Source organism: Pseudophryne corroboree, chromosome 4 (assembly GCF_028390025.1).
Source record: "Pseudophryne corroboree isolate aPseCor3 chromosome 4, aPseCor3.hap2, whole genome shotgun sequence".
In the NCBI taxonomy this organism is placed as follows: domain Eukaryota; kingdom Metazoa; phylum Chordata; class Amphibia; order Anura; family Myobatrachidae; genus Pseudophryne; species Pseudophryne corroboree.
In genome coordinates, this window is record NC_086447.1 from 25579912 (window position 1) to 25597462 (window position 17551).

Consider the following 17551-nt stretch of genomic DNA (forward strand, 5'->3'; position numbering starts at 1 on the left):
TATGTTTCTGCCAATTTCGAACTGGGGACCTTTCACGTGTGAGGCAAACATGAAATCACTACACTACAGATACTACATGAAAAATTTGCGACCATCATCCAATAAAAAATGATCTTTGGCATTCAGTATGGCATGCTAAAATAAACTTTTTATCTGATTGTATTTTTATTGAGCATTTTACCCAAAAATTCATTGTTTTAAAATTCTAAAGCTAAAAGATTTTTTCTGCCCAGTTTCGAACTGGGGACCTTTCGCATGTTAGGCGAATGTGATAACCACTAGACTACAGAAACTGACTCTCGTGGATCCCATCACTATCTAGTCTGGAAGTACAAATGACACATGCTTTTCTTAGAAATATAATTTTTCTAAACTTTTTTTCCTATTTTCTAATAATTTTGACGCTATTTTTCCACTTTGCTTTTCAAGAGGACACATTCACTTATTATCAATTCTGATCATTGTATTTTCTAAAAAAAATCTTTTTTTAATGTATTTCTGACCAATTTTGACGGGGGACCTTATGCATATTGGGTAAATGTGAATAACTCTACATTACAGGTACTTCATGAATGCAACACCATCCAATATGCATGATAGAAGGGAAATTGACTTTTGATATTCTGCAATATGATTTTTGCTTGCTTTTTCATTGAGCAATGCAACAGTAGATAGTTATCAAAATATAAATTATTGAATTCAAAGTGTTTAGGTAACAAAATATGTTTCTGCCAATTTCGAACTGGGGACCTTTCACGTGTGAGGCAAACATGACATCACTACACTACAGATACTACATGAAAAATTTGCGACCATCATCCAATAAAAAATGATCTTTGGCATTCAGTATGGCATGCTAAAATAAACTTTTTATCTGATTGTATTTTTATTGAGCATTTTACCCAAAAATTCATTGTTTTAAAATTCTAAAGCTAAAAAATTGTTTCTGCCCAGTTTCGAACTAGGGACCTTTCGCATGTTAGGTGAATGTGATAACCACTACACTACAGAAACTGACTCTCGTGGATCCCATCACTATCTAGTCTGGAAGTACAAATGACACATGCTTTTCTTAGAAATATAATTTTTTCTAAACTTTTTTTCCTATTTTCTAATAATTTTGACGCTATTTTTCCACTTTGCATTTCAAGAGGACACATTTACTTATTATCAATTCTGATCATTGTATTTACTAAAAAAATCTTTTTTTTAATGTATTTCTGACCAATTTTGAAGGGGGACCTTATGCATATTGGGTAAATGTGAATAACTCTACACTACAGGTACTTCATGAATGCAACACCATCCAATATGCATGTTAGAAGGGAAATTGACTTTTGATATTCTGCAATATGATTTTTGCTTGCTTTTTCATTGAGCAATGCAACAGTAGATAGTTATCAAAATATAAATTATTGAATTCAAAGTGTTTAGGTAACAAAATATGTTTCTGCCCAGTTTCGAACTGGGGACCTTTCGCGTGTGAGGCGAACGTGATAACCACTACACTACAGAAACTACATGGAAACAGCATCTCCCGCCATCCAATAAAAAATGATCTTTGACATACATTATGGCATTCTGAAATAAACTTTTTATATGATTGCATTTTTATTTGGCATTTCAACCAAAAATCCCTTGTTTTAAAATTCTAAAGATAACAGCATATTTCTGCCCAGTTTCGAACTGGGGACCTTTTGTGTTTTAGGCGAATGTGATAACCACTACAATACAGAAACTGACTTTTGAAGATCTCATCACTATGGAGTCGGGAAGTACCATTGGCAAACCGTTTTCTTAGAAAAAAAATTTCTAAACTTATTTTTCTATTTTCTAATAATTTCTATGCTATTTTTTCCACTTTGCATTTCAAGAGGACACATTCACTTATTAATAGTTCTGATCATTGTATTTAATAAAAAAATCTATTTTTAATGTATTTCTGACCAATTTTGAAGGGGAACCTTATGCATATTGGCTAAATGTGAATACTACTACACTACAGGTACTTTATGAATGCAACACCATCCAATATGCATGGTAGAAGGGAAATTGACTTTTGATATTCTGCAATATGATTTTTTGCTTGCTTTTTCATTAAGCAATGCAACAGTATATAGTTATCAAAATATAAATTATTGAATTCAAAGTGTTTAGGTAACAAAATATGTTTCTGCCAATTTCGAACTGGGGACCTTTCACGTGTGAGGCAAACATGAAATCACTACACTACAGATACTACATGAAAAATTTGCGACCATCATCCAATAAAAAATGATCTTTGGCATTCAGTATGGCATGCTAAAATAAACTTTTTATCTGATTGTATTTTTATTGAGCATTTTACCCAAAAATTCATTGTTTTAAAATTCTAAAGCTAAAAGATTTTTTCTGCCCAGTTTCGAACTGGGGACCTTTCGCGTGTTAGGCGAACGTGATAACCACTACACTACAGAAACTGACTCTCGTGGATCCCATCACTATCTAGTCTGGAAGTACAAATGACACATGCTTTTCTTAGAAATATAATTTTTCTAAACTTTTTTTCCTATTTTCTAATAATTTTGACGCTATTTTTCCGCTTTGCTTTTCAAGAGGACACATTCACTTATTATCAATTCTGATCATTGTATTTTCTAAAAAAAATCTTTTTTTAATGTATTTCTGACCAATTTTGACGGGGGACCTTATGCATATTGGGTAAATGTGAATAACTCTACATTACAGGTACTTCATGAATGCAACACCATCCAATATGCATGATAGAAGGGAAATTGACTTTTGATATTCTGCAATATGATTTTTGCTTGCTTTTTCATTGAGCAATGCAACAGTAGATAGTTATCAAAATATAAATTATTGAATTCAAAGTGTTTAGGTAACAAAATATGTTTCTGCCCAGTTTCGAACTGGGGACCTTTCGCGTGTGAGGCGAACGAGATAACCACTACACTACAGAAACTACATGGAAACGGCATCTCCCGCCATACAATAAAAAATTATCTTTGACATACATTATGGCATTCTGAAATAAACTTTTTATATGATTGCATTTTTATTTGGCATTTCAACCAAAAATCCCTTGTTTTAAAATTCTAAAGATAACAGCATATTTCTGCCCAGTTTCGAACTGGGGACCTTTTGTGTTTTAGGCAAATGTGATAACCACTACAATACAGAAACTGACTTTTGAAGATCTCATCACTATGGAGTCGTGAAGTACCATTGGCAAACCGTTTTATTAGAAAAAAAAATTCTAAACTTATTTTTCTATTTTCTAATAATTTCTATGCTATTTTTTCCACTTTGCATTTCAAGAGGACACATTCACTTATTAATAGTTCTGATCATTTTATTTAATTAAAAAAATCTATTTTTAATGTACTTCTGACCAATTTTGAAGGGGAACCTTATGCATATTGGCTAAATGTGAATAATACTACACTACAGGTACTTTATGAATGCAACACCATCCAATATGCATGGTAGAAGGGAAATTGACTTTTGATATTCTGCAATATGATTTTTTGCTTGCTTTTTCATTAAGCAATGCAACAGTATATAGTTATCAAAATATAAATTATTGAATTCAAAGTGTTTAGGTAACAAAATATGTTTCTGCCAATTTCGAACTGGGGACCTTTCACGTGTGAGGCAAACATGACATCACTACACTAAAGATACTACATGAAAAATTTGTGACCATCATCCAATAAAAAATGATCTTTGGCATTCAGTATGGCATGCTAAAATAAACTTTTTATCTGATTGTATTTTTATTGAGCATTTTACCCAAAAATTCATTGTTTTAAAATTCTAAAGCTAAAAGATTGTTTCTGCCCAGTTTCGAACTGGGGACCTTTCGCATGTCAGGCGAACGTGATAACCACTACACTACAGAAACTGACTGTCATGGATCTCATCACTATCTAGTCTGGAAGTACAAATGACACATGCTTTTCTTAGAAATATATTTTTTTCTAAACTTTTTTTCCTATTTTCTAATAATTATGACGCTATTTTTCCACTTTGCTTTTCAAGAGGACACATTCACTTATTATCAATTCTGATCATTGTATTTTCAAAAAAAAATCTTTTTTTAATGTATTTCTGACCAATTTTGAAGGGGGACCTTAGGCATATTGGGTAAATGAGAATAACTCTACACTACAGGTACTTCATGAATGCAACACCATCCAATATGCATGGTAGAAGAGAAATTGACTTTTGATATTCTGCAATATGATTATTGCTTGCTTTTTCATTGAGCAATGCAACAGTAGATAGTTATCAAAATATAAATTATTGAATTCAAAGTGTTTAGGTAACAAAATATGTTTCTGCCAATTTCGAACTGGGGACCTTTCACGTGTGAGGCAAACATAAAATCACTACACTACAGATACTACATGAAAAATTTGCGACCATCATCCAATAAAAAATTATCTTTGGCATTCAGTATGGCATGCTAAAATAAACTTTTTATCTGATTGTATTTTTATTGAGCATTTTACCCAAAAATTCATTGTTTTAAAATTCTAAAGCTAAAAGATTGTTTCTGCCCAGTTTCGAACTGGGGACCTTTCGCATGTTAGGCGAACGTGATAACCACTATACTACAGAAACTGACTCTCGTGGATCCCATCACTATCTAGTCTGGAAGTACAAATGACACATGCTTTTCTTAGAAATATAATTTTTTCTAAACTTTTTTTCCTATTTTCTAATAATTTTGACGCTATTTTTCCACTTTGCATTTCAAGAGGACACATTCACTTATTATCAATTCTGATCATTGTATTTACTAAAAAAATCTTTTTTTTAATGTATTTCTGACCAATTTTGACGGGGGACCTTATGCATATTGGGTAAATGTGAATAACTCTACACTACAGGTACTTCATGAATGCAACACCATCCAATATGCATGATAGAAGGGAAATTGACTTTTGATATTCTGCAATATGATTTTTGCTTGCTTTTTCATTGAGCAATGCAACAGTAGATAGTTATCAAAATATAAATTATTGAATTCAAAGTGTTTAGGTAACAAAACATGTTTCTGCCCAGTTTTGAACTGGGGACCTTTCGCGTGTGAGGCAAATGTGATAACCACTACACTACAGAAACTACGATGAAACAGCATCTCCCGCCATCCAATAAAAAATGATCTTTGACATACATTATGCCATTCTGAAATAAACTTTTTATATGATTGCATTTTTATTTGGCATTTCAACCAAAAATCCCTTGATTTAAAATTCTAAAGATAACAGCATATTTCTGCCCAGTTTCGAACTGGGGACCTTTTGTGTTTTAGGCGAATGTGATAACCACTACAATACAGAAACTGACTTTTGAAGATCTCATCACTATGGAGTCGGGAAGTACCATTGGCAAACCGTTTTCTTAGAAAAAAAATTTCTAAACTTATTTTTCTATTTTCTAATAATTTCTATGCTATTTTTTCCACTTTGCATTTCAAGAGGACACATTCACTTATTAATAGTTCTGATCATTGTATTTAATAAAAAAATCTATTTTTAATGTATTTCTGATCAATTTTGAAGGGGAACCTTATGCATATTGGCTAAATGTGAATAATACTACACTACAGGTACTTTATGAATGCAACACCATCCAATATGCATGGTAGAAGGGAAATTGACTTTTGATATTCTGCAATATGATTTTTTGCTTGCTTTTTCATTAAGCAATGCAACAGTATATAGTTATCAAAATATAAATTATTGAATTCAAAGTGTTTAGGTAACAAAATATGTTTCTGCCAATTTCGAACTGGAGACCTTTCACGTGTGAGGCAAACATGAAATCACTACACTACAGATACTACATGAAAAATTTGCCACCATCATCCAATAAAAAATGATCTTTGGCATTCAGTATGGCATGCTAAAATAAACTTTTTATCTGATTGTATTTTTATTGAGCATTTTACCCAAAAATTAATTGTTTTAAAATTCTAAAGCTAAAATATTGTTTCTGCCCAGTTTCGAACTGGGGACCTTTCGCATGTTAGGCGAATGTGATAACCACTACACTACAGAAACTGACTCTCATGGATCCCATCACTATCTAGTCTGGAAGTACAAATGACACATGCTTTTCTTAGAAATATAATTTTTTCTAAACTTTTTTTCCTATTTTCTAATAATTTTGACGCTATTTTTCCACTTTGCATTTCAAGAGGACACATTCACTTATTATCAATTCTGATCATTGTATTTACTAAAAAAATCTTTTTTTTAATGTATTTCTGACCAATTTTGACGGGGGACCTTATGCATATTGGGTAAATGTGAATAACTCTACACTACAGGTACTTCATGAATGCAACACCATCCAATATGCATGATAGAAGGGAAATTGACTTTTGATATTCTGCAATATGATTTTTGCTTGCTTTTTCATTGAGCAATGCAACAGTAGATAGTTATCAAAATATAAATTATTGAATTCAAAGTGTTTAGGTAACAAAATATGTTTCTGCCCAGTTTCGAACTGGGGACCTTTCGCGTGTGAGGCGAACGTGATAACCACTACACTACAGAAACTACATGGAAACAGCATCTCCCGCCATCCAATAAAAAATGATCTTTGACATACATTATGGCATTCTGAAATAAACTTTTTATATGATTGCATTTTTATTTGGCATTTCAACCAAAAATCCCTTGTTTTAAAATTCTAAAGATAACAGCATATTTCTGCCCAGTTTCGAACTGGGGACCTTTTGTGTTTTAGGCGAATGTGATAATCACTACAATACAGAAACTGACTTTTGAAGATCTCATCAATATGGAGTCGGGAAGTACCATTGGCAAACCGTTTTCTTAGAAAAAAAAATTCTAAACTTATTTTTCTATTTTCTAATAATTTCTATGCTATTTTTTCCACTTTGCATTTCAAGAGGACACATTCACTTATTAATAGTTCTGATCATTGTATTTAATAAAAAAATCTATTTTTAATGTATTTCTGACCAATTTTGAAGGGGAACCTTATGCATATTGGCTAAATGTGAATAATACTACACTACAGGTACTTTATGAATGCAACACCATCCAATATGCATGGTAGAAGGGAAATTGACTTTTGATATTCTGCAATATGATTTTTTGCTTGCTTTTTCATTAAGCAATGCAACAGTATATAGTTATCAAAATATAAATTATTGAATTCAAAGTGTTTAGGTAACAAAATATGTTTCTGCCAATTTCGAACTGGGGACCTTTCACGTGTGAGGCAAACATGAAATCACTACACTACAGATACTACATGAAAAATTTGCCACCATCATCCAATAAAAAATGATCTTTGGCATTCAGTATGGCATGCTAAAATAAACTTTTTATCTGATTGTATTTTTATTGAGCATTTTACCCAAAAATTCATTGTTTTAAAATTCTAAAGCTAAAAGATTGTTTCTGCCCAGTTTCGAACTGGGGACCTTTTGCATGTTAGGCGAATGTGATAACCACAACACTACAGAAACTGACGCTCGTGGATCCCATCACTATCTAGTCTGGAAGTACAAATGACACATGCTTTTCTTAGAAATATAATTTTTTCTAAACTTTTTTTCCTATTTTCTAATAATTTTGACGCAATTTTTCCACTTTGCATTTCAAGAGGACACATTCACTTATTATCAATTCTGATCATTGTATTTACTAAAAAAAACTTTTTTTTAATGTATTTCTGACCAATTTTGACGGGGGACCTTATGCATATTGGGTAAATGTGAATAACTCTACACTACAGGTACTTCATGAATGCAACACCATCCAATATGCATGATAGAAGGGAAATTGACTTTTGATATTCTGCAATATGATTTTTGCTTGCTTTTTCATTGAGCAATGCAACAGTAGATTGTTATCAAAATATAAATTATTGAATTCAAAGTGTTTAGGTAACAAAATATGTTTCTGCCCAGTTTCGAACTGGGGACCTTTCGCGTGTGAGTCGAACGTGATAACCACTACACTACAGAAACTACATGGAAACAGCATCTCCCGCCATCCAATAAAAAATGATCTTTGACATACATTATGGCATTCTGAAATAAACTTTTTATATGATTGCATTTTTATTTGGCATTTCAACCAAAAATCCCTTGTTTTAAAATTCTAAAGATAACAGCATATTTCTGCCCAGTTTCGAACTGGGGACCTTTTGTGTTTTAGGCGAATGTGATAATCACTACAATACAGAAACTGACTTTTGAAGATCTCATCACTATGGAGTCGGGAAGTACCATTGGCAAACCGTTTTCTTAGAAAAAAAAATTCTAAACTTATTTTTCTATTTTCTAATAATTTCTATGCTATTTTTTCCACTTTGCATTTCAAGAGGACACATTCACTTATTAATAGTTCTGATCATTGTATTTAATAAAAAAATCTATTTTTAATGTATTTCTGACCAATTTTGAAGGGGAACCTTATGCATATTGGCTAAATGTGAATAATACTACACTACAGGTACTTTATGAATGCAACACCATCCAATATGCATGGTAGAAGGGAAATTGACTTTTGATATTCTGCAATATGATTTTTTGCTTGCTTTTTCATTAAGCAATGCAACAGTATATAGTTATCAAAATATAAATTATTGAATTCAAAGTGTTTAGGTAACAAAATATGTTTCTGCCAATTTCGAACTGGGGACCTTTCACGTGTGAGGCAAACATGAAATCACTACACTACAGATACTACATGAAAAATTTGCCACCATCATCCAATAAAAAATGATCTTTGGCATTCAGTATGGCATGCTAAAATAAACTTTTTATCTGATTGTATTTTTATTGAGCATTTTACCCAAAAATTCATTGTTTTAAAATTATAAAGCTAAAAGATTGTTTCTGCCCAGTTTTGAACTGGGGACCTTTCGCATGTTAAGCGAATGTGATAACCACTACACTACAGAAACTGACTTTCGTGGATCCCATCACTATCTAGTCTGGAAGTACAAATGACACATGCTTTTCTTAGAAATATAATTTTTTCTAAACTTTTTTTCCTATTTTCTAATAATTTTGACGCTATTTTTCCACTTTGCATTTCAAGAGGACACATTCACTTATTATCAATTCTGATCATTGTATTTACTAAAAAAATCTTTTTTTTAATGTATTTCTGACCAATTTTGAAGGGGGACCTTATGCATATTGGGTAAATGTGAATAACTCTACACTACAGGTACTTCATTAATGCAACACCATCCAATATGCATGGTAGAAGGGAAATTGACTTTTGATATTCTGCAATATGATTATTGCTTGCTTTTTCATTGAGCAATGCAACAGTAGATAGTTATCAAAATATAAATTATTGAATTCAAAGTGTTTAGGTAACAAAATATGTTTCTGCCCAGTTTCGAACTGGGGACCTTTCGCGTGTGAGGCGAACGTGATAACCACTACACTACAGAAACTACATGGAAACAGCATCTCCCGCCATCCAATAAAAAATGATCTTTGACATACATTATGGCATTCTGAAATAAACTTTTTATATGATTGCATTTTTATTTGGCATTTCAACCAAAAATCCCTTGTTTTAAAATTCTAAAGATAACAGCATATTTCTGCCCAGTTTCAAACTGGGGACCTTTTGTGTTTTAGGCGAATGTGATAACCACTACAATACAGAAACTGACTTTTGAAGATCTCATCACTATGGAGTCGGGAAGTACCATTGGCAAACCGTTTTCTTAGAAAAAAAAATTCTAAACTTATTTTTCAATTTTCTAATAATTTCTATGCTATTTTTTCCACTTTGCATTTCAAGAGGACACATTCACTTATTAATAGTTCTGATCATTGTATTTAATAAAAAAATCTTTTTTTAATGTATTTCTGACCAATTTTGAAGGGGAACCTTATGCATATTGGCTAAATGTGAATAATACTACACTACAGGTACTTTATGAATGCAACACCATCCAATATGCATGGTAGAAGGGAAATTGACTTTTGATATTCTGCAATATGATTTTTTGCTTGCTTTTTCATTAAGCAATGCAACAGTATATAGTTATCAAAATATAAATTATTGAATTCAAAGTGTTTAGGTAACAAAATATGTTTCTGCCAATTTCGAACTGGGGACCTTTCACGTGTGAGGCAAACATGAAATCACTACACTACAGATACTACATGAAAAATTTGCCACCATCATCCAATAAAAAATGATCTTTGGCATTCAGTATGGCATGCTAAAATAAACTTTTTATCTGATTGTATTTTTATTGAGCATTTTACCCAAAAATTCATTGTTTTAAAATTCTAAAGCTAAAAGATTGTTTCTGCCCAGTTTCGAACTGGGGACCTTTCGCATGTTAGGCGAATGTGATAACCACTACACTACAGAAACTGACTCTCGTGGATCCCATCACTATCTAGTCTGGAAGTACAAATGACACATGCTTTTCTTAGAAATATAATTTTTTCTAAACTTTTTTTCCTATTTTCTAATAATTTTGACGCTATTTTTCCACTTTGCATTTCAAGAGGACACATTCACTTATTATCAATTCTGATCATTGTATTTAATAAAAAAATCTATTTTTAATGTATTTCTGACCAATTTTTAAGGGGAACCTTATGCATATTGGCTAAATGTGAATAATACTACACTACAGGTACTTTATGAATGCAACACCATCCAATATGCATGGTAGAAGGGAAATTGACTTTTGATAATCTGCAATATGATTTTTTGCTTGCTTTTTCATTGAGCAATGCAACAGTAGATAGTTATCAAAATATAAATTATTGAATTCAAAGTGTTTAGGTAACAAAATATGTTTCTGCCCAGTTTCGAACTGGGGACCTTTCGCGTGTGAGGCGAACGTGATAACCACTACACTACAGAAACTACATGAAAACAGTATCTCCCGCCATCCAATAAAAAATGATCTTTGACATACATTATGGCATTCTGAAATAAACTTTTTATATGATTGCATTTTTATTTGGCATTTCAACCAAAAATCCCTTGTTTTAAAATTCTAAAGATAACAGCATATTTCTGCCCAGTTTCGAACTGGGGACCTTTTGTGTTTTAGGCGAATGTGATAACCACTACAATACAGAAACTGACTTTTGAAGATCTCATCACTATGGAGTCGGGAAGTACCATTGGCAAACCGTTTTCTCAGAAAAAAAATCTCTAAACTTATTTTTCTATTTTCTAATAATTTCTATGCTATTTTTTCCACTTTGCATTTCAAGAGGACACATTCACTTATTAATAGTTCTGATCATTGTATTTAATAAAAAAATCTATTTTTAATGTATTTCTGACCAATTTTGAAGGGGAACCTTATGCATATTGGCTAAATGTGAATAACTCTACACTACAGGTACTTTATGAATGCAACACCATCCAATATGCATGGTAGAAGGGAAATTGACTTTTGATATTCTGCAATATGATTTTTTGCTTGCTTTTTCATTAAGCAATGCAACAGTATATAGTTATCAAAATATAAATTATTGAATTCAAAGTGTTTAGGTAACAAAATATGTTTCTGCCAATTTCGAACTGGGGACCTTTCACGTGTGAGGCAAACATGAAATCACTACACTACAGATACTACATGAAAAATTTGCGACCATCATCCAATAAAAAATGATCTTTGGCATTCAGTGTGGCATGCTAAAATAAACTTTTTATCTGATTGTATTTTTATTGAGCATTTTACCCAAAAATTCATTGTTTTAAAATTCTAAAGCTAAAAGATTGTTTCTGCCCAGTTTCAAACCTTTCGCATGTTAGGCGAACGTGATAACCACTACACTACAGAAACTGACTCTCGTGGATCCCATCACTATCTATTCTGGAAGTACAAATGACACATGCTTTTCTTAGAAATATATTTTTTTCTAAACTTTTTTTCCTATTTTCTAATAATTTTGACGCTATTTTTCCACTTTGCTTTTCAAGAGGACACATTCACTTATTATCAATTCTGATCATTGTATTTTCTAAAAAAATCTTTTTTTTAATGTATTTCTGACCAATTTTGAAGGGGGACCTTATGCATATTGGGTAAATGTGAATAACTCTACACTACAGGTACTTCATGAATGCAACACCATCCAATATGCATGATAGAAGGGAAATTGACTTTTGATATTCTGCAATATGATTTTTGCTTGCTTTTTCATTGAGCAATGCAACAGTAGATAGTTATCAAAATATAAATTATTGAATTCAAAGTGTTTAGGTAACAAAATATGTTTCTGCCCAGTTTCGAACTGGGGACCTTTCGCGTGTGAGGCGAACGTGATAACCACTACACTACAGAAACTACATGGAAACAGCATCTCCCGCCATCCAATAAAAAATGATCTTTGACATACATTATGGCATTCTGTAATAAACTTTTTATATGATTGCATTTTTTTTTGGCATTTCAACCAAAAATCCCTTGTTTTAAAATTCTAAAGATAACAGCATATTTCTGCCCAGTTTCGAACTGGGGACCTTTTGTGTTTTAGGTGAATGTGATAACCACTACAATACAGAAACTGACTTTTGAAGATCTCATCACTATGGAGTCGGGAAGTACCATTGGCAAACCGTTTTCTTAGAAAAAAAAATTCTAAACTTATTTTTCTATTTTCTAATAATTTCTATGCTATTTTTTCCACTTTGCATTTCAAAAGGACACATTCACTTATTAATAGTTCTGATCATTGTATTTAATAAAAAAATCTATTTTTAATGTATTTCTGACCAATTTTGAAGGGGAACCTTATGCATATTGGCTAAATGTGAATAATACTACACTACAGGTACTTTATGAATGCAACACCATCCAATATGCATGGTAGAAGGGAAATTGACTTTTGATATTCTGCAATATGATTTTTTGCTTGCTTTTTTATTAAGCAATGCAACAGTATATAGTTGTCAAAATCTAAATTATTGAATTCAAAGTGTTTAGGTAACAAAATATATTTCTGCCAATTTCAAACTGGGGACCTTTCACGTGTGAGGCAAACATGAAATCACTACACTACAGATACTACATGAAAAATTTGCGACCATCATCCAATAAAAAATAATCTTTGGCATTCAGTATGGCATGCTAAAATAAACTTTTTATCTGATTGTATTTTTATTGAGCATTTTACCCAAAAATTCATTGTTTTAAACTTCTAAAGCTAAAAGATTGTTTCTGCCCAGTTTCAAACTGTGGACCTTTCGCATGTTAGGCGAACGTGATAACCACTACACTACAGAAACTGACTCTCGTGGATCCCATCACTATCTAGTCTGGAAGTACAAATGACACATGCTTTTCTTAGAAATATAATTTTTTCTAAACTTTTTTTCCTATTTTCTAATAATTTTGACGCTATTTTTCCACTTTGCTTTTCAAGAGGACACATTCACTTATTATCAATTCTGATCATTGTATTTACTAAAAAAAATCTTTTTTTTAATGTATTTCTGACCAATTTTGACTGGGGACCTTATGCATATTGGGTAAATGTGAATAACTCTACACTACAGGTACTTCATGAATGCAACACCATCCAATATGCATGGTAGAAGGGAAATTGACTTTTGATATTCTGCAATATGATTATTGCTTGCTTTTTCATTGAGCAATGCAACAGTAGATAGTTATCAAAATATAAATTATTGAATTCAAAGTGTTTAGGTAACAAAATATGTTTCTGCCCAGTTTCGAACTGGGGACCTTTCGCGTGTGAGGCGAACGTGATAACCACTACACTACAGAAACTACATGGAAACAGCATCTCCCGCCATCCAATAAAAAATGATCTTTGACATACATTATGGCATTCTGTAATAAACTTTTTATATGATTGCATTTTTTTTTGGCATTTCAACCAAAAATCCCTTGTTTTAAAATTCTAAAGATAACAGCATATTTCTGCCCAGTTTCGAACTGGGGACCTTTTGTGTTTTAGGCGAATGTGATAACCACTACAATACAGAAACTGACTTTTGAAGATCTCATCACTATGGAGTCGGGAAGTACCATTGGCAAACCGTTTTCTTAGAAAAAAAAATTCTAAACTTATTTTTCTATTTTCTAATAATTTCTATGCTATTTTTTCCACTTTGCATTTCAAAAGGACACATTCACTTATTAATAGTTCTGATCATTGTATTTAATAAAAAAATCTATTTTTAATGTATTTCTGACCAATTTTGAAGGGGAACCTTATGCATATTGGCTAAATGTGAATAATACTACACTACAGGTACTTTATGAATGCAACACCATCCAATATGCATGGTAGAAGGGAAATTGACTTTTGATATTCTGCAATATGATTTTTTGCTTGCTTTTTTATTAAGCAATGCAAGAGTATATAGTTGTCAAAATCTAAATTATTGAATTCAAAGTGTTTAGGTAACAAAATATATTTCTGCCAATTTCAAACTGGGGACCTTTCACGTGTGAGGCAAACATGAAATCACTACACTACAGATACTACATGAAAAATTTGCGACCATCATCCAATAAAAAATAATCTTTGGCATTCAGTATGGCATGCTAAAATAAACTTTTTATCTGATTGTATTTTTATTGAGCATTTTACCCAAAAATTCATTGTTTTAAACTTCTAAAGCTAAAAGATTGTTTCTGCCCAGTTTCAAACTGTGGACCTTTCGCATGTTAGGCGAACGTGATAACCACTACACTACAGAAACTGACTCTCGTGGATCCCATCACTATCTAGTCTGGAAGTACAAATGACACATGCTTTTCTTAGAAATATAATTTTTTCTAAACTTTTTTTCCTATTTTCTAATAATTTTGACGCTATTTTTCCACTTTGCTTTTCAAGAGGACACATTCACTTATTATCAATTCTGATCATTGTATTTACTAAAAAAAATCTTTTTTTTAATGTATTTCTGACCAATTTTGACTGGGGACCTTATGCATATTGGGTAAATGTGAATAACTCTACACTACAGGTACTTCATGAATGCAACACCATCCAATATGCATGGTAGAAGGGAAATTGACTTTTGATATTCTGCAATATGATTATTGCTTGCTTTTTCATTGAGCAATGCAACAGTAGATAGTTATCAAAATATAAATTATTGAATTCAAAGTGTTTAGGTAACAAAATATGTTTCTGCCCAGTTTCAAACTGGGGACCTTTCGCGTGTGAGGCAAACGTGATAACCACTACACTACAGAAACTACATGGAAACAGCATCTCCCGCCATCCAATAAAAAATGATCTTTGACATACATTATGGCATTCTGAAATAAACTTTTTATATGATTGCATTTTTATTTGGCATTTCAACCAAAAATCCCTTGTTTTAAAATTCTAAAGATAACAGCATATTTCTGCCCAGTTTCGAACTGGTGACCTTTTGTGTTTTAGGCGAATGTGATAACCACTACAATACAGAAACTGACTTTTGAAGATCTCATCACTATGGAGTCGGGAAGTACCATTGGCAAACCGTTTTCTTAGAAAAAAAAATTCTAAACTTATTTTTTTATTTTCTAATAATTTCTATGCTATTTTTTCCACTTTGCATTTCAAGAGGACACATTCACTTATTAATAGTTCTGATCATTGTATTTAATAAAAAAATCTATTTTTAATGTATTTCTGACCAATTTTGAAGGGGAACCTTATGCATATTGGCTAAATGTGAATAATACTACACTACAGGTACTTTATGAATGCAACACCATCCAATATGCATGGTAGAAGGGAAATTGACTTTTGATATTCTGCAATATGATTTTTTGCTTGCTTTTTCATTAAGCAATGCAACAGTATATAGTTATCAAAATATAAATTATTGAATTCAAAGTGTTTAGGTAACAAAATATATTTCTGCCAATTTCAAACTGGGGACCTTTCACGTGTGAGGCAAACATGAAATCACTACACTACAGATACTACATGAAAAATTTGCGACCATCATCCAATAAAAAATGATCTTTGGCATTCAGTATGGCATGCTAAAATAAACTTTTTATCTGATTGTATTTTTATTGAGCATTTTACCCAAAAATTCATTGTTTTAAAATTCTAAAGCTAAAAGATTGTTTCTGCCCAGTTTCGAACTGGGGACCTTTCGCATGTTAGGCGAACGTGATAACCACTACACTACAGAAACTAACTCTTGTGGATCCCATCACTATCTAGTCTGGAAGTACAAATGACACATGCTTTTCTTAGCAATATAATTTTTTCTAAACTTTTTTTCCTATTTTCTAATAATTTTGACGCTATTTTTCCACTTTGCTTTTCAAGAGGACACATTCACTTATTATCAATTCTGATCATTGTATTTTCTAAAAAAATCTTTTTTTAATGTATTTCTGACCAATTTTGAAGGGGGACCTTATGCATATTGGGTAAATGTGAATAACTCTACACTACAGGTACTTCATGAATGCAACACCATCCAATATGCATGGTAGAAGGGAAATTGACTTTTGATATTCTGCAATATGATAATTGCTTGCTTTTTCATTGAGCAACGCAACAGTAGATAGTTATCAAAATATAAATTATTGAATTCAAAGTGTTTAGGTAACAAAAAATGTTTCCGCCCAGTTTCGAACTGGGGACCTTTCGCGTGTGAGGCGAACGTGATAACCACTACACTACAGAAACTACATGGAAACAGCATCTCCCGCCATCCAATAAAAAATGATCTTTGACATACATTATGGCATTCTGAAATAAACTTTTTATATGATTGCATTTTTATTTGGCATTTCAACCAAAAATCCCTTGTTTTAAAATTCTAAAGATAACAGCATATTTCTGCCCAGTTTCGAACTGGGGACCTTTTGTGTTTTAGGCGAATGTGATAACCACTACAATACAGAAACTGACTTTTGAAGATCTCATCACTATGGAGTCGGGAAGTACCATTGGCAAACCGTTTTCTTAGAAAAAAAAATTCTAAACTTATTTTTCTATTTTCTAATAATTTCTATGCTATTTTTTCTACTTTGCATTTCAAGAGGACACATTCACTTATTAATAGTTCTGATCATTGTATTTAATAAAAAAATCTATTTTTAATGTATTTCTGACCAATTTTGAAGGGGAACCTTATGCATATTGGCTAAATGTGAATAATACTACACTACAGGTACTTTATGAATGCAACACCATCCAATATGCATGGTAGAAGGGAAATTGACTTTTGATATTCTGCAATATGATTTTTTGCTTGCTTTTTCATTAAGCAATGCAACAGTATATAGTTATCAAAATATAAATTATTGAATTCAAAGTGTTTAGGTAACAAAATATATTTCTGCCAATTTCAAACTGGGGACCTTTCACGTGTGAGGCAAACATGAAATCACTACACTACAGATACTACATGAAAAATTTGCGACCATCATCCAATAAAAAATGATCTTTGGCATTCAGTATGGCATGCTAAAATAAACTTTTTATCTGATTGTATTTTTATTGAGCATTTTACCCAAAAATTCATTGTTTTAAACTTCTAAAGCTAAAAGA

At 31.8% G+C, this 17551-nt stretch overlaps 22 non-coding genes across 22 annotated transcripts; all 22 read right to left on the reverse strand.

The window, feature by feature from the left end:
- Nucleotides 1-941: 941 nt before the first annotated feature.
- TRNAV-AAC (transfer RNA valine (anticodon AAC)) lies at nucleotides 942-1014 on the reverse strand. Its single transcript has one exon. It is a non-coding gene; the product is annotated as a tRNA-Val (tRNA).
- A 431-nt stretch (nucleotides 1015-1445) lies between these two features.
- Nucleotides 1446-1518, reverse strand: TRNAV-CAC (transfer RNA valine (anticodon CAC)). The gene has a single exon. It is a non-coding gene; the product is annotated as a tRNA-Val (tRNA).
- Nucleotides 1519-2386: 868 nt separating this feature from the next.
- On the reverse strand, nucleotides 2387-2459 carry TRNAV-AAC (transfer RNA valine (anticodon AAC)). The gene has a single exon. It is a non-coding gene; the product is annotated as a tRNA-Val (tRNA).
- Nucleotides 2460-2889: 430 nt separating this feature from the next.
- Nucleotides 2890-2962, reverse strand: TRNAV-CAC (transfer RNA valine (anticodon CAC)). The gene has a single exon. It is a non-coding gene; the product is annotated as a tRNA-Val (tRNA).
- Nucleotides 2963-3831: 869 nt separating this feature from the next.
- On the reverse strand, nucleotides 3832-3904 carry TRNAV-GAC (transfer RNA valine (anticodon GAC)). Its single transcript has one exon. It is a non-coding gene; the product is annotated as a tRNA-Val (tRNA).
- A 649-nt stretch (nucleotides 3905-4553) lies between these two features.
- Nucleotides 4554-4626, reverse strand: TRNAV-AAC (transfer RNA valine (anticodon AAC)). Its single transcript has one exon. It is a non-coding gene; the product is annotated as a tRNA-Val (tRNA).
- Nucleotides 4627-5057: 431 nt separating this feature from the next.
- Nucleotides 5058-5130, reverse strand: TRNAV-CAC (transfer RNA valine (anticodon CAC)). The gene has a single exon. It is a non-coding gene; the product is annotated as a tRNA-Val (tRNA).
- An 868-nt stretch (nucleotides 5131-5998) lies between these two features.
- On the reverse strand, nucleotides 5999-6071 carry TRNAV-AAC (transfer RNA valine (anticodon AAC)). The gene has a single exon. It is a non-coding gene; the product is annotated as a tRNA-Val (tRNA).
- A 431-nt stretch (nucleotides 6072-6502) lies between these two features.
- Nucleotides 6503-6575, reverse strand: TRNAV-CAC (transfer RNA valine (anticodon CAC)). Its single transcript has one exon. It is a non-coding gene; the product is annotated as a tRNA-Val (tRNA).
- Nucleotides 6576-7443: 868 nt separating this feature from the next.
- TRNAV-AAC (transfer RNA valine (anticodon AAC)) lies at nucleotides 7444-7516 on the reverse strand. The gene has a single exon. It is a non-coding gene; the product is annotated as a tRNA-Val (tRNA).
- A 431-nt stretch (nucleotides 7517-7947) lies between these two features.
- Nucleotides 7948-8020, reverse strand: TRNAV-CAC (transfer RNA valine (anticodon CAC)). Its single transcript has one exon. It is a non-coding gene; the product is annotated as a tRNA-Val (tRNA).
- An 868-nt stretch (nucleotides 8021-8888) lies between these two features.
- On the reverse strand, nucleotides 8889-8961 carry TRNAV-AAC (transfer RNA valine (anticodon AAC)). Its single transcript has one exon. It is a non-coding gene; the product is annotated as a tRNA-Val (tRNA).
- Nucleotides 8962-9392: 431 nt separating this feature from the next.
- TRNAV-CAC (transfer RNA valine (anticodon CAC)) lies at nucleotides 9393-9465 on the reverse strand. The gene has a single exon. It is a non-coding gene; the product is annotated as a tRNA-Val (tRNA).
- An 868-nt stretch (nucleotides 9466-10333) lies between these two features.
- TRNAV-AAC (transfer RNA valine (anticodon AAC)) lies at nucleotides 10334-10406 on the reverse strand. Its single transcript has one exon. It is a non-coding gene; the product is annotated as a tRNA-Val (tRNA).
- Nucleotides 10407-10837: 431 nt separating this feature from the next.
- Nucleotides 10838-10910, reverse strand: TRNAV-CAC (transfer RNA valine (anticodon CAC)). The gene has a single exon. It is a non-coding gene; the product is annotated as a tRNA-Val (tRNA).
- A 1365-nt stretch (nucleotides 10911-12275) lies between these two features.
- On the reverse strand, nucleotides 12276-12348 carry TRNAV-CAC (transfer RNA valine (anticodon CAC)). The gene has a single exon. It is a non-coding gene; the product is annotated as a tRNA-Val (tRNA).
- Nucleotides 12349-13216: 868 nt separating this feature from the next.
- On the reverse strand, nucleotides 13217-13289 carry TRNAV-AAC (transfer RNA valine (anticodon AAC)). Its single transcript has one exon. It is a non-coding gene; the product is annotated as a tRNA-Val (tRNA).
- Nucleotides 13290-13721: 432 nt separating this feature from the next.
- Nucleotides 13722-13794, reverse strand: TRNAV-CAC (transfer RNA valine (anticodon CAC)). Its single transcript has one exon. It is a non-coding gene; the product is annotated as a tRNA-Val (tRNA).
- Nucleotides 13795-14662: 868 nt separating this feature from the next.
- TRNAV-AAC (transfer RNA valine (anticodon AAC)) lies at nucleotides 14663-14735 on the reverse strand. Its single transcript has one exon. It is a non-coding gene; the product is annotated as a tRNA-Val (tRNA).
- Nucleotides 14736-15167: 432 nt separating this feature from the next.
- Nucleotides 15168-15240, reverse strand: TRNAV-CAC (transfer RNA valine (anticodon CAC)). The gene has a single exon. It is a non-coding gene; the product is annotated as a tRNA-Val (tRNA).
- An 868-nt stretch (nucleotides 15241-16108) lies between these two features.
- TRNAV-AAC (transfer RNA valine (anticodon AAC)) lies at nucleotides 16109-16181 on the reverse strand. Its single transcript has one exon. It is a non-coding gene; the product is annotated as a tRNA-Val (tRNA).
- Nucleotides 16182-16611: 430 nt separating this feature from the next.
- TRNAV-CAC (transfer RNA valine (anticodon CAC)) lies at nucleotides 16612-16684 on the reverse strand. Its single transcript has one exon. It is a non-coding gene; the product is annotated as a tRNA-Val (tRNA).
- Nucleotides 16685-17551: the final 867 nt, after the last annotated feature.